The following is a 27,580-nucleotide window of genomic DNA, read 5'->3' as shown; positions in this document are numbered from 1 at the left end:
GGTTTGTAGCTGCACCTAGATCTCGGATGTGGGGTGGCTCACATGCCCAGAAACCCCACGTGCAGCGCGGCAGAGAGGAGTTACCAAAACCAGCTGGCAGGTGCCTGGAAGAGACCCCGTCCCATCCGAGCTGTCGCAGAGGCAACCAGTGACTTTAACCAGCACAAGCTCACACCCTGACTGTCCGAAAGAAGAAATGCTGTCAACACGCCAGCTATAAGTCAGTGCGCAACTTAAGTTTTGGGAGGAAATGAAAAATTATTGTTTTCAGAAGCAACACAAAGAGTTTTAAAGCTCAGATAAGCTTCACTTACAAAAACTCTACTGTCCTAAATACCAAAACACCCTTGCCCCTTCCCTGGAACCATTTGGTTTTGTCATGCCCCTCTCCCAGACTCAGGGCCAAAAAGCTCCCTGCCTAGACAGAGCCACAGACTGGGCAAACTGGTGTCTGTGTTGGAGAGTGACAGAACAAGGCACTCCAGATACAAGTCTCATGATTTTTTTTTGCTTTGCCAAGGCTCTTCCATTATTTATTTTAGTTCTGTCCAATAAGGCAAAAATTTCCATGATAAAACAGTTTGCCAGATTACCTGGACTGCTGTCTGAAATAGGATCTTTAGCACATTTCATCATCGGTGAAATGCAAAAAAACCAAACAAAAATGGACAAATGAATCGTTTGAATGAAAATTCACTAACTGCTCCATCACCCCTTCAGCCAGAATAACTTGTGAAACTGAATTCCACTTCCTCCATCTCATACTCCGTTTAGCGCATGAAAATCAAAGCACCAAGAGTTACGGAAGGACCAACCTCGGCTCCCCACCAAGACCTAATTATCTGTCCACGTTTAAGATACGAGCTCAACGTCTTCTGCAGAAAAATGGAAAGCCCACGCCAGCCATGGGGCACAAGAGTATAAAACTCACCTTCTGAGCTGTAAATGTTAGGCTGACACACAGCAGTAACTGTTCAAATTCAGGTGACTCACTTTAGAGTTTGGGATCCTGGATTCCTAGGAGCTGATGGTTAAAGACACATCAGACTGTTTTTTTTTTTTTAATCAGTGTTCCCATGAGGTGGGATTATCATACCTTGTATCTCTGGATTTCCTGGGAACACCACCACAGCCCCAGACCTCCTGGCTACCTGACCACAGGAAGGTCGCCACATCACGCCTACCCTGAAGTCCCTGCACACGGGCTTAAGAGTGACCCCCAGCCTAACTCAGCTCTTCGGCTGCAACCAAGATACTGGAGTTGATCTGATTTTTTTTTCTCACTCTGGTGCTTTGTATCAAAACATCCCTTTTCCAGGGGGTGGTGCCTAGCAAAATACAAAGCAGTGGTGTGAGCGTAAAGGAAAGTGCCATGATAAATGCACAGAAACACGCCGTGTCAACGCACACTGGCTGCCAGCTACGTACAACAGCATTCCAAACGGACAACTGAGTCACTGTAGAGTTTCGCTCTGTTTTCCATTTTAAAACATTTCACTACCGATCTAGTGCCGTTAGAGAAGGTTCCATCGCAAACACCGGAAAGCAGACACTTCCTAACCATCCTACACACATTCCTGGCAGAATTCCTGCGCAAAGTGTTATCAGGTAACAATATTTACCGTGTACAGTAATTATGAAAAACTCTGAGATTGTGTAATTATGTATTTTAATTACATGATCTGATTAGCTTTTTTAATCACTTCATAAAAAGAAAGGAAATTCACTGAGGTTGTCAGAAAGTTAATAAAAACACGGTAATTCACGGCTAAGGCTCACCATGGTGCCTTTCTAACTACTTCCTCGCTACACCCCACTGTGCCCAGGTATTGGAGGTCAACTATAAGTATTAATTTCCTTCGTTTTATTAACTTTGGTGACAACATACGTGCTCTTTTGGCCTGTTTTTTTTTCGTTAGAAACCACTTGTCATTTAGCTGAGTAATATTTTCAGAGACACAGATTCCTCAAACCCAAGAACCCGGTTGATGTGAAACCCTTGTCCTGCTCCGTCCCTGGCCCCTTTGAAAGGACATCGCGAGAAGCCACCACGGAGCAGTCACTGTCACGTGGCATTGCTAGCTGCACCGCCAGCCTGCAAGCAATTTAGCAATGTCAAAAAATATAGCAACAAACGTGGCTGGTCACGCTAGGTCACATTAAATCGGGGCCATGGAGATGCACGGAAAGTCACCACAGTGCTAGGAGAAGGCAATGGAAATCAGCCCAGGAGCTGGATAGACAGAGGCAGGCACCTGAGACGAGGTGGGTGGCGGAAGACGGTGTCTGTCCCGATGCGCAGGGCCACGGCAGCACCCACGGCCTGGCCCCGGGAAGGGGAGGACTCGGCAGCAGCGAGGGGCACAGTTTGTGCAGGAGCCAGGACAGCCGGCTGCCTCCCGGGGCAGCGGCAGCACCCAGGGAGGCAGCTGTGAAATATAAGGAGCCCCTCAGAACCGTCCCGCCGGCTGCTCGCGGTGAAACCCGGGGGCTGCTGCGGGCGCGGGTGCGCAGAGAGGGCTGGGGGGAAGGAGGGCGGTGCAGGGGGTAAGTCACCTTCTCCCGCTCCTGAGGCAGGATGGAGCATGGCTGTTTCAGCTCTGGAAAACAATTTTTTAAACTTTTGGACGTGGTTCTGCTCTAAGGAAACGTTTTGTTTATATCCAAGCTGGGAGTCTATAATGTAATACTTGGCTATGGGATTCAGCAGCTCTGTTTTACTCATTTTTGGTTCACCCTCTCCCCCCACCAGCCCTTCTTGATTTTCCTCCTCTTCTCTTTCTACCTTTCCACCCCCTCTCCCTTTACTCTCTGGGGAGAACAAATCGCTTCGGGAGGTTTAACGGACTGACATGACGGGACCTGCGCGCACGGGCCAGGCACACCAGAAGCAGCCGCAGCGCAATCCATTTGGGGTGCCCCACCTGTGACCCGGGCCGGGCCCCGCCGCGATGGGGTGAGGTCCGGCACGCTCGCCTGGGACCGCGGTGCGGCCTGCTTCAGGAGGAGCGGGCTGCCAGATGCTGACAAGCCGAGAGCAGTTATTTCAGGAGACTTTTTTTAATATAGAAACAGCTGACACAAAACACTTCTCACTGGGGAAGGAAACCACGCTCCCAGAAGTATAAGACCACTAAAAAGCCTTTTTTTTTCCTCCAAGAGAAATCTGAAACAGTTTTGGGCCATGTTTTTCATTCCCATTTTAGGAGACTTGCAGCGCGTCCTCCCAGGCTCGCCCCATCCATGGGGAAAAGGGGGTGCTGCAGCCGAGAAGGGGCAGACGAAGAGACGGTGCAAAGTGCTTCCAGAAAGCAGAAACAACCTCCCAGAGAACCCGTCTCAGACAAAACAGCCACCGGAGGGGAAGCCGCGCTCAAGCCTCCCGGCTAGCGGCACAAAGGGCTCCCCGTGCCACAGACCCAGCCCCGGGGCAATGGGGACACGCGCTCAGCTGTCGCCTGGGAAAAGACATTAAAGTGGGGAGGGTGCAGAATGATTTAAACAAGCTTTTGTACGGAAAATGGAAACCATTGTGATCAACAACGTGACCCCTTTCCCTTTGCGCACCGTTTGCTGTTACACAGCACGTTTGCAAAGTATAGCTTTCAACACCGCGTGGCCAAAAACCACCTCACAGCATCATTTTCTTCCCGGGTACTTTACTTTTGAATGCTTCTATGAACAATGAAGGGGAGATTTGGAAAAAAATAAGAAAACAAAGAACCTCCTTCTTCCTATGTGCTTGTAAATCTGGGTAAACGTACGAGAGACCGTCTTTTAACTCGGCCAACGCGATTTACTCTTGCCTGCGGAGCAGGCCCTGGCCACTGCCAGTAACCTTAACGGCACACAGCGAGTGATACCTGACTCTGCAACCTCACTACACAAAGAACTCGCTCCACTGAAGGGATTTGCAATGTTTTTCTTTCACCGTCGCCTGTGTAGTCACTTTTGCTCTTTTCTGTGGCATCTCTACCCAACGAAGCTACAACATATCTGTGATGCTCGCTTTAAAGCTTGCTCTTCTGTGCAACTGGATGGCACAAAAAGGACCGTGACAGCAGGGCTTTTAAAATGAGTTTCCGGACTGACAGTGCAGATTGAGACACCTATAAGAGACAAATACTGAGGACAACTACCAGTTATTTCCAAAAACCGAAAGTATCTTCTAGCATGGATCACAACCAAATTCTCACCCAGGATATCCAGAGAGAAAAACCTCCATCCTTGCACACGTTCAGCCTTGCTGTTTTGAACTGCACCGTTCAAATCATCTCCAAACGAACCAAAAACGCTTTCCAGGATCTTATTCTGTGACAAGTCCAGAGGGAACTGGACAAGCTCGAGAAGTGGGCCCATGCAAACCACATGAGGTTCAACAAGGTCCTGCACCTGGGTCAGGGCAACCTCTGGTATCAATCCAGGCTGGGAGTGAAGGGATTGAGTGCAGCCCTGCCGAGAAAGACTGGGGGTATGTGTGGGTGAGAAGCTGGACATGAGCCCGCAATGCGCCCTTGCAGCCCAGAAGGCCAACGGCACCCAGGGCTGCACCCCCAGCAGTGTGGGCAGCAGGTCAAGAGAGGGGATTCTGCCCCTCTGCTCTGCCCTGGTGAGACCCCCCTGCAGCGCTGCGTCCAGCTCTGGAGCCCCCAACAGCAGAAGGACGTGGAGCTGTTGGAGCGAGTCCAGAGGAGGCCACAAAGATGCTGAGAGGGCTGGAGCAGCTCTGCTGTGAGGCCAGGCTGGGAGAGCTGGGGCTGTTCAGCCTGGAGAAGAGGAGGCTCTGAGGAGACCTGAGAGCGGCTCCCAGTGCCCAAAGGGGGCTGCAGGAAAGATGGGGAGAGACTCTTCAGCAGGGCCTGTTGTGACAGGACGAGGGGTGATGGTTTTAAACTAAAAGAGGGGAGATTTAGACTAGATGTAAGGAAAAAAACTTATACACTGAGGGTGGTGGAGCACTGGCCCAGGTTGCTCAGAGAGGCGGTGGAAGCCCCGTCCCTGGAAACGTTCAAGGCCAGGTTGGCCGGGGCTCTGAGCAACCTGATCTGGTTGGAGATGTCCCTGCTCCTGGCAGGGGGGTTGGACTGGGTGGGCTTTGAAGGTCCCTTCCAACCCAAACCGTTCTGCAATTCTATGATGATTCTATGACACTTTATTTCCTATCAGAAATCAGCACTTTACAAAGTTACCATGCATTACTGGCTTCTCTCCTTCCTCTCCACTAATGTTTTCCACCTTGTTTCTTTCCGCCATGTCTCCATCCCCTCCCAAACCCAAATTATTAGACTGTGAATGGGGGGCAGGTCCAGACACCCAAGGAGAGAGCCAAGATCTTCCCTCCTGGGGCAACTACCACAGTGAGCTCAATGACCATGTGTGATGTTTGCTGGTGCTAGGGAATAATATTTCCCTTGGGCACCTTCTGAACAGAGTCTACCACCTGAGTTAAGTCATTATTACAATCAAGCAGGAAAAAAAGGGGAGGCAGAGAAAAGATGAAAAAAACACTACAGCAAGCATCATTAAAGCTCATCAAAAGTGCATTAGAGAACACCTGATAATATACTCTGAGCATTAATGATCCTTACGATATACCACATTAATGCAGATGTTATCGGAATTTATGGAAACAAAATTTTCCATTCACATAAAATAGGTGTTGGAAAAAAATCTCTTTCAAAACTATTAGTTGCCAGTGGTTTTTTCTGCCTTTGGAAACAAATAAGTAAAATAACACCCCTGAACCTGTACCGCTGATCACAAATCTCAAACGAGTACTTTGACTTCGGGATGCTTGCTGGCATTCACCGGGAACGCGTTGCAGTTAAAATGGACACTGTAAGCCAATATTAATAAAAAGGTTGTGATTGTGTTGGCTTAAATTGGACTATTATCGCTACTAAGATCAATTTTGCTGGCAGCCTTAAACTCTCCGACGCTGGGCAGCAATTTCCCTGGCAATTCTTCCCCCCTCACACTACGAGGGAGACGCGTGAGTGGCACGGAACGGCTAGCGCAGCTCTGTATAAGGTGCTAAGTGCCAGGGTACAGCAAGAACAGCTCCGTTCTCTGCAGAGCCGAACGCTTCACCAGTAACTGAGACGGAGGTAAAAGCATTAATTGTAGGCACCGCTGAAGTCTATGTTCCTCCTCTACGCAGACTGCAAATCACGTCGCGGTCTGCGTCAACAGTTTTGTTGGGGGTATTAGAGGGTGAGTTACTGTTGTGGAGGTGCTGGTGCGCAGTAAAGCAAGGACCATCAAACCAATTTTGCCAAAATCCAACATGAACCGCTGCTCTCAAAGACAGAAGGTCACCCAACCAAGAACACTTCATAACAAAAGCAACGAAACAAAACACAAAATCTCCAAAACACACACGCATTCTCACAAAGGAGCGTTTTAGAAATGCACCACTCGCCCCCTTATTGCTATTTAAATGCTGAAGAGAAATCTTTTTCCTAAACAAGGAGCTGATAAGGTTTGCAGCATCTCAGAATTACTTCTAGAAATACTGGGAGCAGGAATTATTTTTAGCGCAGCTGAGAGGCCAGGCATATTTCAGGCGATCTCCCAGAGCCTGCTTCTGTACCATGTGGGACATAAACCCACAAACTATGAAAGAACCCAAATCAGTGTTGTTTTCTCAAGTGACATCCATTATCCCTCATCTGAGAAAATTAACACGTGTATCCAGAAGCTCAATAAACTAAGCTCAGAGCTAAAAGTCTAGGATTAACTCTTCCTGCGGCACAAGAAATGCCGTCTTTTAAGTCAGCGGACTGCTAAAATATTCTATTTTCTATTCAGTGTTTCTCCATTTAAAACAAACACGGGCATCAAAATACATTTAGGCTGAGGCACAGTTTCAGAATGTTACAGTACAGAGGGTAATCGAGAATCTCCAAATTTCAAACAGCTAGAGATATAAAATTGCAGCTGCAGAAGGGCCATTAGACCAGCACACGCTGGTTTGGGCAGCATTAGGAAGAGTGTCACAAAATGAATAACACCCAGCTTTTGTGCAGTCTCTCATTTTTTGACATCTGAGTTAGCCACTGTATCTAGCAGTCAAACGCCGTGAATGTTAAATACAGGCAACCTTTGCTGCTCTGCCAGCTGATTTCTGCATCAAATGATCATTTTTGATTATTTCTATTCCAGGTTAAGTGTTCAGTGTGTTTTTCCGTCTTCCTGATCTGCCAAAAGACAGGATATTTGATGGATCAGATATATTTGTTGTCTTCTTTTTGCTCAGTTTAATAAATTGGGCAGTCCATAAACCTCAACGGTACTCACTCTGAAGAGTTAAGCACAAATACTTAGAATAAAGCTGGATTTCCTGCCTAGGTACACAGAAACCTCCAGGCAGGTATTAACTCCAGACCGAGCTTTACTACCACCCGCGTGGCCCCATGCTCCGACACACTCACCACGTTACAGGGCACGCAGAGCAAAAGCAAGGACAGCTTTTCTCGACCCACCGGTGCATTGTACGTGTGCCCAGACGGTGCCCTGGGACGGCTGGCCGCGGGAAGGCGTGAGGAGCGAGCCACAGCTTGCGTGAACAGGCAGGCGTGTCATGCCTCCCAGCATCGCAGGAACGGATCCCGCACGCGCTGGCACGTCCTCCTCGGCGACGCTTTGCTAACTGGCTACCCAGCAAGAGCGCAGGAAACACGACGTCTGCAGAGCGGTGACCTCTGAACAATAACCTGATCGTTACCCCAGTACTTTAAAAACTGGACCGCATGGCGAGAAGCCAAACTAAGACATCAAAGGGGGGCTCCGCAAGCCGGGCTCAGAATCAACATTCGGGTGCGAGTCCACGGCCTGCTTACGCTGACAGCAGGCAAGAAAAGTTGGAGACATCTGCTCGGAGGCCAAGGGTCAGGCTGGTCGGGGCCCGCACCGCTCGGCACAGGATGGAAATGTGTGGATGTGCCGGGTGACCGTGTCCAGGCTTCGGCAGCGGGGGGGGGAAGGGGGGGGCTTCTGCGCGAAGAGGTCAGGGGCTGCGCTGTGCTGGGCGCACCACACACCCACCACCGACGGACCATCGCCGGACTGGCCGTAACCCACCATCTCCCAGCCCTCCTGCGGCACAAATTAAAATTAATTTCATTTTCCCCAAGCAGAGTCTGTTTTGCCCATGACAGTAATTGCTAAGCAATCTCCTTGTCTTCATCTTGACTCATGAGCTTTTTCATCTTATTTTCTCTGTCTGTCCGAGAGGGAGTGAGAAAGCAGCTGGGTGGCGTCTGGAAGCCGGCCAGGGTTAACCCATCATGGCGTAGCAGACTGGAAAAGCCTCTCTAAAATAAGAAAGACTAAACAATACCAAAATCTGTACGTGTTTGTGGGCCTGAACTTATTGCTTGCCTGAGAGAATCATAGAATACAATCACAGGATGGTTTGGGTTGGAAGGGACCTTCAAAGGTCATCCAGTCCAATCCCCCTGAAAAGAGTAGGGACATCTCCAACCAGAGCAGGTTGAGAGATGTTTTCCATTAAAAACCTTCTACTGGTAACGTGAAACGCAAGGACTTGCAAACAGTATACGTCTGAACCCCCAAGCTGGATGCTCTGGTTACCATCAGGAACCATGGGGTTCACCTCTGCTGAGGGGTGACGGAGATGGGTGGGCTTCTTCACAGAAGAAGGGAGCAGCAAATTGTTCCACAGACAGCTTAGAAAGAAAACTCTACATCAGCAAACACACCCACGTGAAACACGACCCAGACTGATTCAAAGACAGGCTTCTGTGTGTGCTGAAGTACTGGGGGTCAAAAAGCACAAGACTTCTCAGTTGCTGCAACTTCTAGAGATCAAAAATCCATCAATGAAAGAGAAACCTCCATACTTTTTCCTATAAAAGAACTTTGATTTCTTAGAAAAATCAATAAGAGTTGATTACTGAAAACAGCAACATGAACACAAACACCCTTGAGGCATCTCTCAAGTACCTCTGCAAACCACATGGCAGTGCTAGGCAGATGCCACGCTGCTGATCGCATCCTCTCCCGTACAACAGATGAGCTTTCTGAAGTTGCAGTGGATGACGAAACCACCAAGCCGAAAACAGGGCCTTCACTAAACAGTGCTGTTCACACCAGAGTCAAGGCCTGGCTGAGGACGTCACAGAGAAGCTGCTTTCAAAACCTGGTCACAGGGATTACTTCAGCAGTTGGGACAGATGAGGCAAGCAGTACCTGCGGTGCCACAGAGCATCCAGTGATCTGAAGCGTTTTTGATAGAAGACCGGCTGAAGAAGGCTTGCTCTTCTGTACAGCTGTGCCAGGATGCTCAACAGGAAAACACACTGAAGACACTTGGAGAAGTCAGAGTGTCAGCGGTCCCATCACACAGACCCACACACTCACGATGTCTCTTTCTAATGTATCACTCTGCACTCCTGTACTAATCTCAGGCTAAAACCCTGCTGCAAGGTCTCCATGAAGCTGCTGAAGTTAATTAAAGACTATCCACAATTTCGGATACATCTGAGCACACTTTGTGTGCACTTCCTTTGTCACAAAAGATAAAGTCACTGCCATTAAAAAAAGGACTAACTCAAATCTCCAGACCAAAGCAGCAGTCCAGACGTTCTGAATGGATGGTGTGCTTAGCCTTCTTGGTGTGATCAATGCACACCTAAGTGAGCCGAGCTCGCTCTTTGCCCACAGAGGGAAACAATGAATGCTTTGACACGAAGCATTTGCCAAACACTCTGCAGAACAGCCTTCAAAACAGTACTTGTAACTATTTTTCAACTTCCAGCAAGGAAGGTCAGGGGACAGGAACATCAACTCTATCATTTGACTAAGGCAATAAACACGTCTGGTAGAAGTTGACCTTTTTTAATGAAGGACCCACTTGCTTTTGAACTTGGAACAGAAGTTCTCTTAGTTTGCAGAGACCCACGTGCATTCTCCTACAAGGATGTGACAGGGCCTTGTGGATATCAGGCATGATCAAAAGGAAACACGGCCATAATACGTCAAGTCACAAATTATTGCAGCCTCTTCCCAACACAAGTATGTGTAGGAGACGCCACATCCACCCATCCATGTGGTTCAGCTGGGGAACACTTCTACCAACACGTGGCCCCTTGGAAGTGAAGGTTTTCTTTTGATTTTTTAATCATAATCGCTTGTTATTCTTAAGAACTTGTTACTTCTGTTACAGTATGAAGCTTAACTTGACTTCTGCTGGGAGAATACAAGTCATGAAGGTGGTTTCCTTTCTGATAATGGGGAAAACTTTGCTTGGAAGTAGGGAGGGGGGACCAGGGCCACCTTACAATCCACACCAGCAGAATGAGCTCTTGGGAGCAGCACCAACCACGGTGTCCCTCCTGGATATCGGCATCTATCTTTGTCAATCCTTCATGACTAAGCAGCATGTAAACAAACTCTAGAGAAGGCGTAGGACAGTACAGTGAAGCTTTTTGATACAGAAAAACTAAAAAACTGTCTTTTCCCAGGGACTTCTTAAAACAAGGTTTTGGGAAAGACATCTACAGAGTCTTAGAGGCAGAAACAGGTGCTCAGCGGCCCACAATAAGGATCCTGAATTTCTTTTTGAATCCAAACCAAACATTTTCAAACATCATCACTTCAGCAGACAGATGAAAAAAGCCAAATGACATTTTGTTACCAGGTGCTCTGTAAGCCAGACATTTTGCTCATCATAATGCCACGTCTCCCAGTTGATGCAGCCGTGCCCCCAAAGGAAGCCATCCATGCCACATCAGCTGCGTCCTCCCTGTCTCCTCCACGGATGTTTTCACTACGAAACAGCAACTTCAAGAGACAGCTCTGTGTGTCTTCACAGTTGCACCCCACTAACACCAAGACTTACTGCGGCGCTGAGGGAGACGTATGGAGCCGCAGCGCTCCTCTTTCCCGGCCCCTTTGCCTATTAAAGCCGAGACGTTTATCGGACAGTTCGCCGTAAGACACACAGGCACCTGCAAACACCTGGCAACTCCAGCGGCAGCGGCTCTCAGGACGTTCTGTAGGGTCTCAGGTTTAACCTGTGACGTGGCTCGGATCCAGGCTGTCAGAGCTACGGCACTTGCCCGGCAGCATTTCCATCCGCGCAGACAAGCCGTCTGCGGCTGTAACAGGAATGTAACTGCTCCAGGGCATTTCCAGGCATGAGAAAGCGCAAGTCCAGCTCCGCACTCTCCCTTCATCAGAACGCACCCTGACACTCCGTCGGGAGTACTTACGATGTCGGGCCATAATCCACTTAACATCTTCTGACAAAGTCTATCAGTCCTCAGCAACTTTGATTCCAGAAGTTCGATGGCAACAGGGAGGAACCCTCAGAGAGAGAAAGCGACTCGCACAAAAATCCCGCGGACGAACCTGCGCCCTATCACTTATTTGTACCAATCAGCTGCGATGGTAATTGCAACCCACCTGACACTTCTGGTGAAAGGCAGCACTACCAACACGAAATCTGATAAATAGTCAACAAAATCTAAATTCAATAATTCCATTTATCTTGAAGTCACCACCTCTAAACCTGTTCCAAAACATCAGTGTGTTACAGAGAGAGGTGGGGATGCGGGAACCCTGCTTCTTAAACCAAAACGGCTGAATCACTGCATTAATGAACCCAACTTTTCTATTTTTCAAGTTCAGTGAAAGAATGCCATCTATGCAAAATTTTGATCCCACATTACAAAATAATTACATGATAATTACATGAGCATTAAGATGTCTACCCCCGAGTAAAGCCGCCGCACCCAGCCGCTAACTAAGGCAGGCCTGGAATGCCTCGGCTTATTAAGGAGAAACCCAGCACCGAGCAAAACCTCCAGCTGAAGCAAATTTCCACTCTTTTACTCCTCTTGATTCCTAATTAATAATTAAAACAAGTTCCTTTCTTTGGAAACCCAATTAGACTTGCGCATCAGCCTGAAAACAAACTTTTTTTCGTAGCTGAGCCACTTCTCACAGTTTAATTTCTGCACAGCCCCACTGACACAATTCATTGATTTCTTTCCATCCTGCAACGGCCGGTGTAATCCACCCCCAGCAACACAAACACTGCATTTGCACAGCTAATTAGGGCGTTGGCAGTGTGAATCGGCGACCCTCCGATCTCCTCCAGTCAGGGCCGCCCCTGGATTCGCGGTGAGGCAATTCTACTTCCAGCGTCCTTTCTCCACTCTCAGGCTGCCTCGCTCCTCGCGTTCAGTACGACCGTACGCCGCAAACGGAGAGTCGTGCTGCTTATTCTGGGGCGGGGAGCAGGGGAGGAAGGCAGGGAGGAAGGGAAGCGGAGCGCCTCACGTTCAATCCTCTTCCGTTTCAGCCTCTGCTGACTCGACATCAGAGAACGACAGAAGGTCCAGGAGACTGCAAATTATCTCCAGAAATGTTTTAAAGAAGTGATTACGCAGCGTGGGTAGGGGATAAATACTGAGTGGGAGGGAAGCAAACACAAAGAGGTACAAAATAAATAAATCCTGTCCTGGGCGCAGCGGGCTGGTGCTGAACTTCCACAATGACAAACTGGAGAGGATTCAGAACTGGGCAACAGAAGAGATTAATGGGCTGGACGGAGTAATTTATGAGGAAAGGTCAAAAGGTTAAAAGGTCTAATTCTATGTATCTGTGTTAGAGAACAGCTAAGGAGGGTGCAGGACCCGCTTACAAGGGGTTCACGTGCGGTAAACACCCTCAACGCATTCCACCAAGCATGCTGGGAAGGGCAGGAGGAGATCAGAAAGCAAAATTTTGTGCTAGACACCAGGAAGACATGCCCAATAAATGTTAGAAAAGAGCTGCTTCTAACGGGAAGGACTGGAAACCTCATCTTTGGTGAGCTGCAATGGACAAAGCACAGAGAAAACCCACGGCAGGGGATAATGCCTCTTTTAATGCTGATGCTTGTTTAACTCGCTGACTAATGTACGCTGCGGAGACATAGCATCTGTGTTAAAGCACGGTGTATATCTCTGAGCTCTCCTCTGCTGTCAGAAGTTCTCCACTAAAATCACTCATTATTAAAGGCACTGTAAACATCTGGGGCCAAGGACATGCCACTCCATATCAGCTCCTGAGCCACAGCTGAGGAACCCAGAAGATCCGAGAGCATCAGCGATGGCAAAAATAAATCTCTTGGTTCTCAAACGTTCTCCAACATTCTCAAACGCTAACCCAATGGTTTCAAAGTTCTGCAGCCAAAACAAACCCCACCGCCCCCCAACCTAGACCACTTTGCAGAATAAAACTGTTCTCTATTTTCTTCTTTGAATACAGAGTCACTTTCACGTCCTAGGAAATCAAGTGTGTAAGAGCAAATTAACCTTGGCATTCGTGTGGCTGAAGAACAAAAATAAGTCAAGAGAACTGCTAGAAGTACTGAACCCGATACTCTTGCTTATACCCAACTAAATCAGGGATACTGCCATCGAATTAAACCAGCAGAAGCACACCGAAGGAGAACTGCTATAAATTAGCAGAGGACCCAGCCAAACACAAGCAGAGTGACACATTTCCAGGCCATGCGCAGAGCTCAGCCCAGGGACAATAATTCACAGCCCGCTCGTGGAGGCAGGAAGCAGTGACGGCAGGCGCGCCGGCTCCACGGCGGCTGCAGCGCGAGCAAAGCTGGAAAACCCCGGCGCTGCCAGGCCTCTCCGCAAACGGCAGCAGAAACCAGCCCAGGCTGCAGCACCGCTGGCAAACCATCGTTAGAAGAGCGATTCCACCTCCAGTTTTGCGCTGCCTCTGTTCACAAAATACAGCCTGTAGAGACGTGAAGCGTTTCAACTCGTACCGCGACCCGTCCGTCATCTCTCCCGTGCGTGAGGCTGCGCGCCGCCTCCAGCTAGCACAGCTGGACCTCCAGGTGCCAGAGCAGGAGAAACCAAAAAGGGCCATACCCAAGAAAAACACAGCGCTCCTTCCCCGACCCTGCTCACGTGCGCGTGCGAGACCTAGGCAGGCTGGAGGGGCTTTATTCATTCCCTGCTACATGACCATTAAGCTCTACTGTACAGACCTGGTTCTGCCAAATTCTGTCACTGAATGTTTTGGATGTAAATTATGAAAAGAGATCAGGGGAAAAAATACAGTAGAAACAGATGCTCTAGACTACAGGGCTTTTTTTCAAAACTACTGTTTCCTTTACCGTTTTTTTTATTTATTGGGTAAGCAGAGGAATGTGACGACACGTTCACTGCCATAAAGAAGACAACAATGGCTTCCCCAAACTTTGCCATTTAAATCCAACCCCTTCCTCATGGAGAGACAAAAAAGCCCTCCCTTTGACAAACCACGCAGCAGTCGGTAACAGCGGCAGCACTGCGCAGACGCTCTGCGCTCCGCTCGTGCTCTCCCAAGCGCATTAGAGAGGCAAGGAACTCAACAGCTTTCTGCCTCGGTTTCCCCATCTGTGAAACGAGAAACAGAACACCGAACTGCCGTGCAAATTTGCGTAAAACGTTACTGTGCAGTGAGCCAGCCTTGAAGAAGGAGTGTCCCAAGCTGAGCTTTCAGCTGATCCCACCAACCTTCGACTGAACTTTGAGCTCAAATTCTCAGTTGACACCACTAAAAAGATTTACACACAAGCTTTACGCATCCGCGAAACGGAGCCCTCTTGTGTAGTTTACAGTACATTAAACCACCACGCATCAGCACGAGTTGCGTGGCTCTTAGGACGGTCTGCGGAAAGCACTGAGAACAGAAAACTCTGACTAAAATCTGGAACTAAAACAACCTCAGCCCTATCGCAACTATCAGGTCACAAAATCTACGTATTACAGCAACATTCATCTGTCTTGAACTGACCCACGTCTGCAGCTCAGGAGAGAAGGTAAAGTGTACCATGAGTCTCAGGAAACTTCTGAACGTCACTTTAATTTGAGCTTTGACAAGGCCCAACATCGCTTGTTATTTTCCGCTGTAACTGGTCGCTGGGTCTGCCACTGGTGCACCGCAGCAGAAACCCAGTGCTGCACTAACACTTGCCGTTACTGAATTCAAACCAGTTCCTCTTTTACCACGGCTCAGCCATGTTGCCTTGATAAGAGAGGCTGCCAGAAGAAGCCAGCCCCGCCACAAAAAATCTGAGCCCTACAAAGAGTTAAAAAAAATTAAATTTGTCTTCTGTTCTTACTTTATGTGTTTATTTCCAGAGCATTTCCAAATCGTATTTGTTTAACAGACTAGTGTATCTAACTCTTTTTCGCCACACATATCACTCACCAACACAATTTTATTGCAACGGGTATGTTGTTAAAGCTTAACCTCGCACTCAGTCACTAATCAAAAACAATTCAAGCAAGCAAATCAAACGTTCCAACTTAACTAAAATCTCCTCCCTTTAAGCAACAAATAAAACCTGGCTGGCTCCCAGGGAAACGTCCACATATCCGCACCCCCACAGCTCACTCAGAGCAGTCACATTTCTTAAGTCTACGTTTAGCTGCTTGCGTTCCTTCAGAATTCCTGCGTATCGCGTTGACCCTACGGAGGCTGCTGGAGTGCCGGATCTTACGGCTGCAGTCGTACCAAGATTCTCTTATGGCAAATGTGAGAAGCGAAGTTGCTGTAGGACGCAGGCACGCGGTCAGGAACAAACAGCCGAGCGAAAGGATCAGGCGTTGAGAAGCTGAGATTCATCTTCCAGGAACGCTGGCTCTCACACACGTGCCGGTGCTAACGAGCAGTACGTTAAGCTACTTAATCGGTGGAAGAGGGGAGATGATAAAATCTCACAGACATATAGGAAGGCTGATTTCATTGAGACACCCCTTAGGTTTTCCAATCCCTCCTTCAGCAGCAACAGAATCAACCACCGAGCGCTCATTTTTGGACGGTATGAGACTGCGCCTTCGCTCGGAAAATACGAGCTCCTAAACCACTGCTGTGCCAGCCAAACGCCCCAGCAGCGGGGCCACCTGTGTCGTGTCCACGCCAGAATCTGTCGCCGACTCACGGCGGGTAGACAGGCTTCACCAGTGGATAACCGGTCCTCATCACTCCAGCGAAGGTGAGCGCAGCGCAAGCTCCGCCGGTTTCCACCACTCCTTGTGACAGAAGACGGAACAAATTCTTTTTTGGAAATGCGACTTTAAAATTTATAACGTAACACCGAATCCACCAAAGCTGCCAGGAGACACTGAACTCCTGGGATCTGTGAAAGTTTTTCACACCTGTGTTTTTCTCCTGTGCCTAATATTATGGGAGGCATTCTGGAGGATTTTACAATGCAAGTTTCAATGAGACACTTACAGTCTCCCTCAGGCAAATTGTCACAGCTGCAGAGGTCTGCTACCCAGCTGCCAATCAAGGCAGGCAGGGAGTATGTGCACTGAAATCCCAAAAAAAGGCAGGCTTCGTTAGACTGCTGAAACCCAACTGGGCTGCTGGAGCCCTTAGAACCGGGTTGCTTTAGAAAGAGGAATATTTTCTTTCCTTTCCAACGCAAGGAAAGGCTCTAGTACTCGTTGAGGAATGTGTTGGTGCCAACTTTCCCCTTTCCAATTCCAGTGTTTGTTTTGCTCTGCCTAAAAAAGAAAATACATTACCCTTTACGCTTCTATTATTAGATTAGCTGATATAGTGGAAAAAGTGGACAAGATTACGGGTTCCACCCCCCTTTGCCAAATCTCAGAAGCGTGTCTACTTTTTCCAGCTCTAGAAGCTGCTCCAGTAACATATCATTTCTCTCTACAACCTTTCCTGCCTTTATTTCCTTGGAGCAGCACAGCTGAAAAACCCCACTGGAATTAAAGACGAACTGTACTGGAAGAACTGGAAAATAATTTTTCCTCCTTCACTCCTAACTCAGAAATATTCTGAGGGAACCAACTGAATTAAAAAGAAAAAAAAAAAAGAGCGAGATCTGCAGACAAGGACAAGCAAAGAGAAGTTCAGCCCAAACGATAATCAAGTGGGAAATTCAAAAGCACATGGAAACAAGTGGCATATTGTAAGCCATTTAGCAAAGTTAATTATAGGTGTTCACTGCATCTGCTCTTGGCCCCTACTCAGCAAAGTATTTAAGCATGTGCCCAGGTTTAAGCGAGCGCAGGCTGCAAAGCCTGCGTCTGGTCACGTGCTGAAGCACGGCATCTGCTGAAGCACTTTGCTGATGCGGGACCATAACGTATAATCAGAATTTCCCTGGAAGTTATCTAATAAGCAGCTGCTATTGTAAGAACTGCACAAACATAGCGCATATTTTATGTCCCTAAAAGAGCCGGTGCCATGAGGGTATAAATCCACACCTACAATGGTTTTGGACAAAGAGGGGTGTGTGCATATACATTCTGAATGAAAATAATAAACAGAACATCATCAGGCACATCAAACCGCACGTTATCCTCCCTGTCCGTCACACGCCTAACCTTTGCTGTCCTCGCTGCCTCTTTGGTATTTCTTATTGACAATTTCTTGTATTTTGCCTCAAGTTAATTCTCCCAGGAAAACAGGGATAAAGTTGGGTTTTTTTTAATTTGTGCTGCTGAACGTGGAAAATAGTGACAAGATGTTCAAACATCAGTGTTTAAGTGGCTGGGCAGCAGACCTCTAATTGTCTGAATTTCCCGAGAATCACAAATCCTGCTAAAATAAACGGCACTGGGGAAAGCTGAGCCTCCCCTCCACGGCAATGGAGTTAAACCGGGTGCGGGCGCCTCCAGTCCTGAAGTCTGACAATTCTGGGCTACCTATTTACAATCACAGGCGTATTTCCCGAGCGAACTGTGCCGTGACGACTGAACCCTGCAAATGTCAGCGGGCCCTGCTCGGGCAGGGCGCAGGCGGCAGAAGCGGAGCCATTGTTGCCGGGGCCCAGAGGGAGGATGCGCCGCCGAGGCAGATGGGGACCGTGCTAATGCGGCGTCTCCCCAGGGCAGCCCCCCGGGCTGCGGCCCTCCCTGGGGACACCCCGGGGACAGGGCTCTGCCGGCACCACCTGCCTCCCCGGGGCTGCGGCGGGGCGCCGCAGGGACCACCCCGCGCCGCGGTGGCGCGGTGCGGGCTGCCATGTGTGCCGCTTTGCAAAGCATGGCACGGGGTGCCACGTGTGCCACCCCAGACAGCCCGGCATGGAGGTGTCCCCTGCGACGGCGTGGCAGAGGGGTTCCTGCTCGTGCCACCTCAGGTGGTCTGGGCAAGGGGGCTCCAACCTCCACGGCGGGGACAGAGGTGCCGCAGGCGCCACCCTCCTCGGCTCGGCGAGGCAAAGTGTGGCTCCTCTGCCTGCACATCCTCTGACGAAGATGCAGTGCGCTGAGACGCAATGGGCTTCTGTGATTTCACGACAACAATAAGAACCTCCAGCCCCTCTCTCCTGCTAATGTCACTAATACCCTCCACGTTGTCATCCATCCTACCTGAGCTAACAGCTTCTCTCCCGCCACCCGCGGCTTGTCCCTTATAGTTTATTAACACACGCTAATAAACAGTACGCTCCGCTCCCACTGTGCTGCCGAGTGAAGCCAGTCAGAATAACTGCATTAGCTTTACTGTTCTTTCTCAGCACATTTTTCCCACATGGGAACAATTAGGACAAACTCCCTCCGGATTATATTTAGAGATCCATCATATTTGCAGGAAAATAATAATAATCGTTTTTTCGCAAATGCATCTGCAAGCATCTACAGCAGATGAACCCGGCTGACGTTACCGAAAGCCACAGGCTCTCTCAACCTCCTCGGCAGCTCCCCTGCGTGGAAGGGGTTAACGCTCCCCAGGCTCCGGCGTACACCTATTATGCTCAAGTTTAAAAATAAGATGTGAAAGATGCATTATGTAAGGCCGGTACTGCCATCCTGCCCATCTCCTCTTTTGGAATTAAAGATCATCATTGCTCACATCAAAGGGGCCGGGTGAGAATAAAAGAAAAGACAGGAACAATGAAAATAGCTACCCGACACGAACCAGATCAAAGGGCCAGGCACAGAAAATGAGGAGCTAGGGGGTCCTTTAATTACTGTCCACATCCTCCAAGTCATGTGGTGAAAAAGAAGGGAAAAAAGTTTTGAAGGCCACTGGGTTTTGTCTTGCTGTGGCTCCTGTTTCCACAGTCTGCGCCAGTTCCCTACAAACTGCTCTGCTTTTTATTTTTTTTTTTTCATTTTATTAAAGTCAAATAGGACTCCCGGACTCCAAAACTCCTCCCTTACGCCAGGAGGAGGAGAGGGAAGGAGGGGTAAGAGGGGCAGTGGTGGAGATACAGTCTACAGCAATTGCCTGGAACAATTTCAGGAGGACTGCTCCAGGCAGCGCCCCGGGAGCTGCTGCGGGAAGGAGAGCTCTGGCTACCTGAGGCTACTCTTTATTTGCAGGCCTCCCGGGTTGAGAAAACTTCAAATTCACATAGGGCACTGCTCCGTGGGGCAGCAGATCAAACCTGGCTACTAGCTGTTTGAGCTCAGCGGCAGAAAAAAGGATTGCTCTGGGACTGAGCCTAAGTGGAAGCATGATTAAACTTCAAACATATCCCCCTCCCTCTTCACATGCAGCAGACAGTTACGGCTAATATTTCAATATGGACTTTAAAAACACGCAGCAAATAACTTACTCCAGCAGGCTGGCTGCAGGTTTTAAAAGAATAAAAAATTAAACTAGCCATATTATTGCAATGAAGTCAAACGTTCAGGTTTACCTTTCACGAATCAGTAAGGGAATGTTAAGTTATTTAAAAGGATCTCTTCTTATTTAACCGAGCCATCAAGATTAAAATCGGGATGTTTGACCACTGACTGGAGTGACACTTTGTAGCATTTGCTTCCTTCTATTCCCATTTCAGATATGGCACGCTTCTGCCCAATTACTCTTGACTTATATTTATTTTTTAAAGATAGTGTAAAAATAACTGGCGTAAGGGAATAATAGGACAATGATTTAAAAATCCATGTGCAAGAAGCTGACCAAACTTTCTAGGAAATAACAGGGCTTTGTCACTTCTAAAAAGATTTGGGAAAATAATAGCTCCAGGATGTTCCCAAGAAACTGTATTTGCTAATATAGATGCTAGCAGTGGACACAGAAGTCACTGAAGAGGAAAACGTATTCCTGTCTCGGGTCAGTTTGCTTGGATTTATGCAGTATGCCAAACCAGAGCACGAAAAGCATTCCAACAGAATTTTATAGACTTTGAAGAGGCAGCTAATGCCACCAAGACAACATCTAGAAAAGGGGAAGGCAGGGTACAAAGGCACCCTTCTCCCCATCCTACTTACAGCTCGGAAATGCCTTAGACAAGCCGTAAGGACGATGTTTTAAGAGGCAATTTAGCCTCCAAATGCCAACGAGGGCCAAGTTACTTCATCTTCTTTCTGATGAAAGTTGCCTCCATTGCTTCCTGCTCTTGGACACCTACCACGCAGCAAACAGCCGTTCTCAGGAGGACAGCTGAGGACTAAATTAAGCAAATATAGACTACAAAGCTGCTTTCCAAAGTGGGCATCGTGCCTAGGCTCTACATCTAAGCGGCACGCTAGGTATGTGTACCAGGTTCCAGTTAGCTGTCTTGCAAACATCCGTGTTGGGAACCTTGCCCACGCGAGCCTTCAAAGCTGCCGTCGCTTTGGTGGGACAAGCACAGGAGCAGTGGGACTGGGACATTTTCCTCCTTGTTACAGGTCTCAAAGTATCGCATTATCCATTTAGATAGCCTTTTGATGGAGAGAGCTTCCCTTTTGGGCTTAGCCCCAAATGCTGAGAACAGATGAGATGGTTTAAGGAAGTCTCCAGGTAAAACATGAAAAGGATGCTTAACATCCAGCTTCTGACGAATAGCTGCACTCGGGGAGCCGCGAGGGCTAGGGAAATAAACACGGTCAATTAAATGAACTGATTGAAAAGAAATCAGAGATCACTCCAGGGACAATCCGAGATGCAGTCATACAGCCACCGCAGTCTTTTTGGAAGGTGGTAAAATGGGGCAAAAGCCAGGAAGAACTGGAGTGCCTCACTCATTTGGCAAAACGTGGCTGCCATAAGGAAGGAAATAAACTTTAAAGGAAATAAAATACAAAGAAAAACCCATGATGGGTTCAAAAGGAGGCTCAACCAGCTCACTCAAAGCCTCTTGAAACCTCAGCACAGAGCAGGGAATTGTAGTGGGATAAATAACAGTAAAGGCTCTTCAGCAGATGTTGTCCTTTCTGTAGACTGTCCCACAAAACGCACTCATAGATGCTGAGTAACCTTCCAAAAGATGAGTTAACAAGAAGGAATCAGTTGGAGAGGGAGAGCAAGCTAACAGGGATGGTGCAGACTAAGACATTTTTTATCTCATCAGAAGAATACCTAGATGCTCATTCATGGGAGGGCCATTTTCTAAGGGTTCAGCTATTTTTGATGCACTTGTTCAAAAGGCCTCAGGAAGAGAGTGGGATCACCCGACAGGATGGCCAGAAGTAAGGATCTGCATGGGAGAGCTACGTCCGCTTTGCATCTCTCCTTTGCTTCTCTGACCATAGACGCTGGGCTGCCCAAGCAGTGGTGTCCTTGTCTGGGCTCTGCGCTCAACATCAGACATAGCTGAAGAAGGCTGAGCACGAACGGAAAGCACGCTTCTCCCCTCGATAAGTAGTCTGGAAAGGCCATAAATGTGAAAGCAGGCTGTTGAGACAATGCCAGCGTATCTAAAAATCAAAACTAATGAGCTCAAGCTGCCGTCACTAGGAGCATGTGTGCCTTTTCCTGTCTCACTTTCTGGAAACCCAAGGGTATTGCTGCAGAGGGAGGGAAATCCTAAAGTGGTCTCTGACTCCAGCTGAAGACAAGGGCGTCTTGCAGAGCTAATAGAGTTAGTTACCCAGGGAACTCAAGCAACATTTTCTGTTGGGATTGTGGAATTCTGATTCTGACTGTGGAAGTCAATCGCTTGGTTAATTCTCATTTAACTTTGCTAGGACAGAGCACTGCTCATTAAGCACTTTCAAACTGCACCAGAAACAAAACTCCAACTTCACATCCTGCTACAGATTTCTTTTTTGTGAGAAGGATCAAACAATCACAGAATAATTTAATCTGGAAGGGATGTATGGAGGTCACCTCTATATAAACTGTTCCTCAAAGGTATTTTGATACTACCACAAGAAAGTCACAGAGCATATTGGAGAAAACTTTTTTTTTTTTTTTTTAGGCTACTTTACCAGAAAAGCTACTCTAACAGACTAGCTCCTGGAAGGCCATCTATTGCTGGGCAGAGAAGATACTACCTCGCCACGCTTCCCAGAAGAAGGACATTTGCCTCCCAAGTCCATTTCTGTGACAGTGTCTCAGGACGGTAATGAGGCAGCCGTCAACGTTGGAAAAGGAAGCAGAGCAGCGCTCAGTGGCTGACAGAACTGGCTGGCCAAAAGCAAAGAAAAGTAAAATAACGTAGATGTACTTCTTCCTTCTACTAAGTTCCTGATTTTTTAAGTGTGGAAGTTATCATCCTCTGCTGAAGTTACTCATTTTGTCCTACACTCCCCATTTCTCCTCCTGAGTCAACAATCTTAGCCGTTGTGTTTCACTTCTCGGTTGCTGCTTTGACATTTCTCCTCTTCCTCTTGCCAGCTACCGTCCCTACTCACATCCTCTCTTCCCATCTCCAGTCCTGTTATTCTAACCTTTCTCTGGTGTACCATCCATCAGCCTCCCTGATTCCAAGACCACGCTCAGCCTCTTTCCATATTCTCCTCTATTTTTCCGTTATCTCCATGGTCAGAGCATGTAAGCCTATTCCTGCCTGAAGTCATTCACTCTCCTTGCCAACTGCTTTGTCTACCAGCTCTGTGAATCTAAGACCAAGGACAATGTGGGGCTATAAAAGGAATATAAAAGAGAGGGCGAATGCTTGGCAACCAACTGAGAGACTGTTCCCAACATAATGAAGATCCAGGCAAAAAAAAAAACCAAACAAACAAAAAAAAAACTTTGTCAAAATTACAAGAAGACCTAAGTGAGTTTAGCACATATTCCAAGATGAGGAAATTGAAATTAATGATTACATCCGTCAGAAAGGCACTATTGCTCAGCCAACAGTCCTTCAGCCTGGCCCTAACTGAGTCAAAAGAACAACTCCACAGCTCTCCTGCTCACTCACATACCACTGAAAGACAAAGCTTAATTGTTACTTACACTTCTTGTTACTTACGTACACGTGGCTATCTCAAACATTAATTAACCGATGCTTTACTGAACTCACCTTCTCATACTGATATGAGACACATACTCATACTGATACCTTTCTGCATAACGACTTTTGCGCAAAACCTTTAAGTTTTTGAGCAATTTGAGCAATTCAAAAACACTTTTAAAGACTCATGTGAGGTTCCTAGTGTAACTATAAATCTGATGAAGTCTGCAACCAACTGACCATTTCCCTTTGAGTTTAACTTGGATGAATTCCTGCATACTTCCACAGCACCAACTTAAAATAACCTGCTGAATTTCCTGATCACTCTCCGGGACAGATGTAATGTTCTGGCTGTGACTTGAGTGCGAGTCTGTGAATTACACAGCCAGAAAATCCCTAATTTCAGAATATTCACCTGAAGACCATGCTGTACCTCAGTGACACCTTTGTCTGGTGACAGGCACAACCCACAGCCAGGAACGGAAGGAGAGCTGGGCTGCCAGGCCACACAGGCCTGTAGAAAGCAGGGAAAAGGAAACGTCCCAGGAAAAGCAGAAGTTCCTTCACCAGTAAGTGTCCCAAGTTCTTACCAGAGAGACAGAAATCACTTTGGTGCTGTTTCCCTCTCCATTCTTCCCTCTGCTGCTCCTCCCATGCCGGTATTTCCCCTCCATCCGCTGCCACCGCCCGTACAGCTGCTACCCTGTTACTACTGTCCCACCTTCACTGCTACAGGAATTCTCTCAACTTTTCCCCTACAATTTAGTTTCTCTCCTGCTCTTCATTTAAAAGCTAAGATGTGGCAAAAAAGTATACACGTCTACTCTCTTTTCTAAAGTATCTTGGCATACAGCTGCCTGTTTCAAGGGAGAAATCCTCCTCTATCCGCTATCCTACCCAACAGCACGCCTTTTGAGCTCCCTCTGGGAAAGGCCAAGAAACAGCAATCCAGACAAAAGTCACTTTTTAAACAAACCTTCAGATTTTGTTCATCAGCTGATGCTCCACTTCAGGCTCACGAGAGAAAGACCCCACACTGATGTCCCTACTTAAAATGTCTTTCAGTGGTGGCCTGTGGGCAACAGCTTGCACCTGCTTCTGGAGACTCCAGGAAAGGTGGCCGCCACGGCCTCACGGGACAGCCGGAGTGGCCGGGCGGGACAACCTTGGTGCCGCATGGCACCCGACACGTGCACAAGCCGAACACGTGAAGTTGGGCCTGTGCTTCTCCGCGTCGCTGAGGAGGAGCAACCCCTCAGGAGGGCCGCTCAGGCCGCCTGCGCCGTACGCTTTCGGTTAGTCAGTACAACAATCCCCCCTCTGTCCCCAGCCCGACCGATGAAAACCACCCCGTTTGCAGGGAGGAGGAAAAAGCAAGCAGAGAGCAGGTGCCGCCTGCCGCTTCCTGAGTTGGGTGAAGCTTTCCGCCTCCGCCAGCCCCCGGCTGGGGCACGCCAGCCCCGGCGGCGGGCAGGCCGCCTACCGTCCCCTCGAGCGCAGCACGGACACGGACACGGACACGGACATGAGAGCGGCCCTCGCCACCACCTCGCGCCGGCGTTCACCTCTGTATCCACTGGCAGCCGCAGCACCCACACGTGAGGCGAGGCACAGGAAAACCCGCAGTCACCACCGCGCCTTGACCTGGCACTGCACGTCTAGCGGAGGCTTTTTGTTTCGGTTTTACATTCAAACCTGCCCCCTTTTTATTATTTCAGAAGTTTGTTCACGAGAGGCCTGCCCCTCCAGCTGCCTGCGACTGCTGGCTCCCAGCCACACCCCAACGCCAAATTCAGCATTTCCCCTTCATTCTTCAAAATTATTACCAGGAGAAGCAGATTTTGTCCTTTCCCTACCCTCCTCCCGGGCTGGGCTGGTGGCTCGGAGGCCAGTCAACGCCAGTGGCCACGGCTCTGCCTCATTACATTTGTGGGTTTAATTATACTGGAACGTCAAAGAGGAGAGGTCGGCAGCAGCAAGCCAGTAGGCTCTCAAGCCTACAAGGAGAAAGCAAAAAGTCTCCTTTCCACACAAGGACCCTCTAATCTCAACCATGTTGATCAGCAATGGCTGGGTCGGTGTTAGGACAAAGTTTTTACGTGCTGCCTTCAAGAAAGCCGTCTTTCTTCACAGCTGACCTGCCCCTTTCGTAACCAACGGTCATGACAAGGCAGATTACCGGCTCGAGGAATCCCGTTCGTCTCTTTGATAGGATATCAGCTGTGATTCTGAACTACGACAGATTCGCAGCCCTGACGCTCTGGGCTCCACGATACCCTTCCCCTGCCAAAACAGCCAGCAAGCGCTCCACCATTTCAGCAGCCGAGAAAAATCCCACGAACTTCAGCCCAAGCACAAAGAAATCTGCTGTTGTGGCTCTGAGGAAAACGTGACAGGGCTCCAGCGGAAACCCCAGCCTCTTCATGACAGAAGAAACCACAGAGTCTTCCCTCAGTGAGGCCCATTCATCTCACCAGCATATCCACACATGCACTTGTTCCAGGATGGGAACCAACAACATCACAGCAAAAGCGGGTTGCAGTAATCCCTGGTTAATATTTATTTCCCAGGTTAGGGGTTTTTTTCTTACCTAGAGTTTGATTTCTAGTCCTATGGCACTACAATACTGTTTGCCTGCCCACCCTACACGGTGTCTGTATGGGAAGAAGGATGCACTGCTAGTGCTTGCAAGGTTCATTCAAGTTACACGATACCCTCAATACCGTCTGTTGCTTCTTAGAGAATGATTTTTAAAATGGGCACAGAAATGCCCTCCACTACAGAAAGAAAAATGTAACCTGTGAAAAAATGCCGGTTTAGGTCTATGGTGACACGGTCCACAGGGGAGGCTTTCCCCCCTCGGTACTAATTACCAGCGAGGCAGGGTACAGCACTATACGTTAAGCACCATGTCTGATCGAGCAGAAGACTTTTTAAATGGTTTACTGGTTATTAGGTATCCTGCACTCTACACGCTGTGCTGACATAAGATTTTACTGCTGTGGCTCTGATTGCCAAAGACTAAAAAGTACTAAAGGTTTTATTTACTTAAAGCGCACAAACTACTCCTGCTCCTGAACACTACAGTGGGGGAATTCCCTTAAAATGAGAAAAAAAAAAACTCTGGCTGACAGGTTGCTAGCGAGAAAGATCCAAACTGGCTAAAATAAACCTGGAGAGCAACTGGTATAAAACAGCAAAGGCACAAATCTCTGCTTTCCTCTACACACATCTGGTGCTACGCGGTATGAGGTTGTGGGGGGAGCAGGAGAGGAAGAAGAGCCGCAGAAACGCCCAACGTGCGCCTGCCACGCACCGGAGTCCCCAGACGGTCCCCTTCTCCGGTGTCACTATCCGCTGGCTTTGTGGGCAAAATCGACTTCTCGTCTCCGGTAACCAGCAAGCACACAGGCCGGCGACCTGACAAAGCCATTGATTTTCCTCGTCCTCAAAAGCACGCTCCGCTGAGCTCGGAGCCGTGCGCTTGGAACTTTAAGAGGGGTGCAATTTATTTAATTGTGCCTTTTCTTGGCCTGAATTTCCCCCAAAAAGCTGAAGAGGGCATGTGCTTATTATCTTTTAGTGCAGCATGTGCTCAGTGCAACCCGAGCTCTTCGGATACTTCGGTCTGAAAATTAGAAAAAAAATTAATTGCGAGGAAAAACAAGGCTGCTCTGCGACTTTGATTCAATCAATTACCATTATCTTCCAGCGCAGCCCTCCCTCCCGCCCCCGGACCAGTTGTGTTTAACTTTCTTCGCCAGTCGCCGCGGTCCCGCAGCGTGTTGGCGGTGCGGCGCTGGCGGCTGGCTCCCGCGCGGGGCCCTTATCAGGCGCTCCCAGTCAGCGCCAGCCCCGCACAGCTGTCAGGGACCCCCTCCGTCCCCCGCGTTATCTGCCGCCGCAGGCCTCGGCTGGGCGAGGAGGGGGCCCGCGGCCGCCCCCGGCCTCCCCGCGGCCCCCCGGCCAGGCCGGGCTCTGCCGTCGGCCGCCCCGCTCCCGCCGAGCCTCCTCCGGCGAGCCCGAACCGTCTGAAGAGAGGCAGGAACAAAACCGCAAATTTAGATTAATAAAGCATTTGTTGATTCTACAGAAACTTAGCAGGCCCCTAAGAAATCCACCAGAGACCTGTGCAGCTCCAGTAATTTTCTGTTATATTATCTTTCTTGTAAAATACTTCCCCAGACAGAGCCCCCAAAGGGGCTCAAATATCACTGTGACTAACCGAAATCAATGTGCACTCACCTATTGACATTTTTACATAGTTTTTGGATTTAGTATCCGGCCCAAAACACAATCAAATCTTCTGCCAAGGAAATAACAGGCACTTAGCTAGTCAGCTATTAGTGTTACAAAGGAAAAAATGTGGGCACCCAAGGGAGATGGGAGAGACGGCATTGACGTCAGGGGTAATTGGGTGTCTGAGAGAAATTGCCAACGGCTGGCCAAAACCCCCAGAGGCCC

At 48.6% G+C, this 27,580-nt stretch overlaps 1 protein-coding gene across 9 annotated transcripts in view; it reads right to left on the bottom strand.

The window, feature by feature from the left end:
- The window catches only part of ZNF423 (zinc finger protein 423), a 221,257-nt gene that overhangs the window by 107,378 nt on the left and 86,299 nt on the right, over positions 1–27,580 (bottom strand). The window contains exon 1 of one of the 9 annotated variants that reach the window (XM_086758438.1): positions 24,682–24,830. The exons of 7 other annotated variants lie outside the window; for them this stretch is intronic. The gene's annotated coding sequence lies outside the window, so the exon portion shown is untranslated. Of the gene's footprint in view, positions 1–24,092; positions 24,623–24,681; positions 24,831–27,580 lie in introns of those variants that run through there. One more of the 9 variants, XM_086758439.1, reaches the window with a different exon arrangement.

Source organism: Chlamydotis macqueenii, chromosome 13 (assembly GCF_036417535.1).
Source record: "Chlamydotis macqueenii isolate bChlMac1 chromosome 13, bChlMac1.mat, whole genome shotgun sequence".
Classification (NCBI taxonomy): domain Eukaryota; kingdom Metazoa; phylum Chordata; class Aves; order Otidiformes; family Otididae; genus Chlamydotis; species Chlamydotis macqueenii.
The sequence above is the reverse complement of the archived record's forward strand: the minus strand, read 5'-3'. Positions and strand labels throughout refer to the sequence as shown.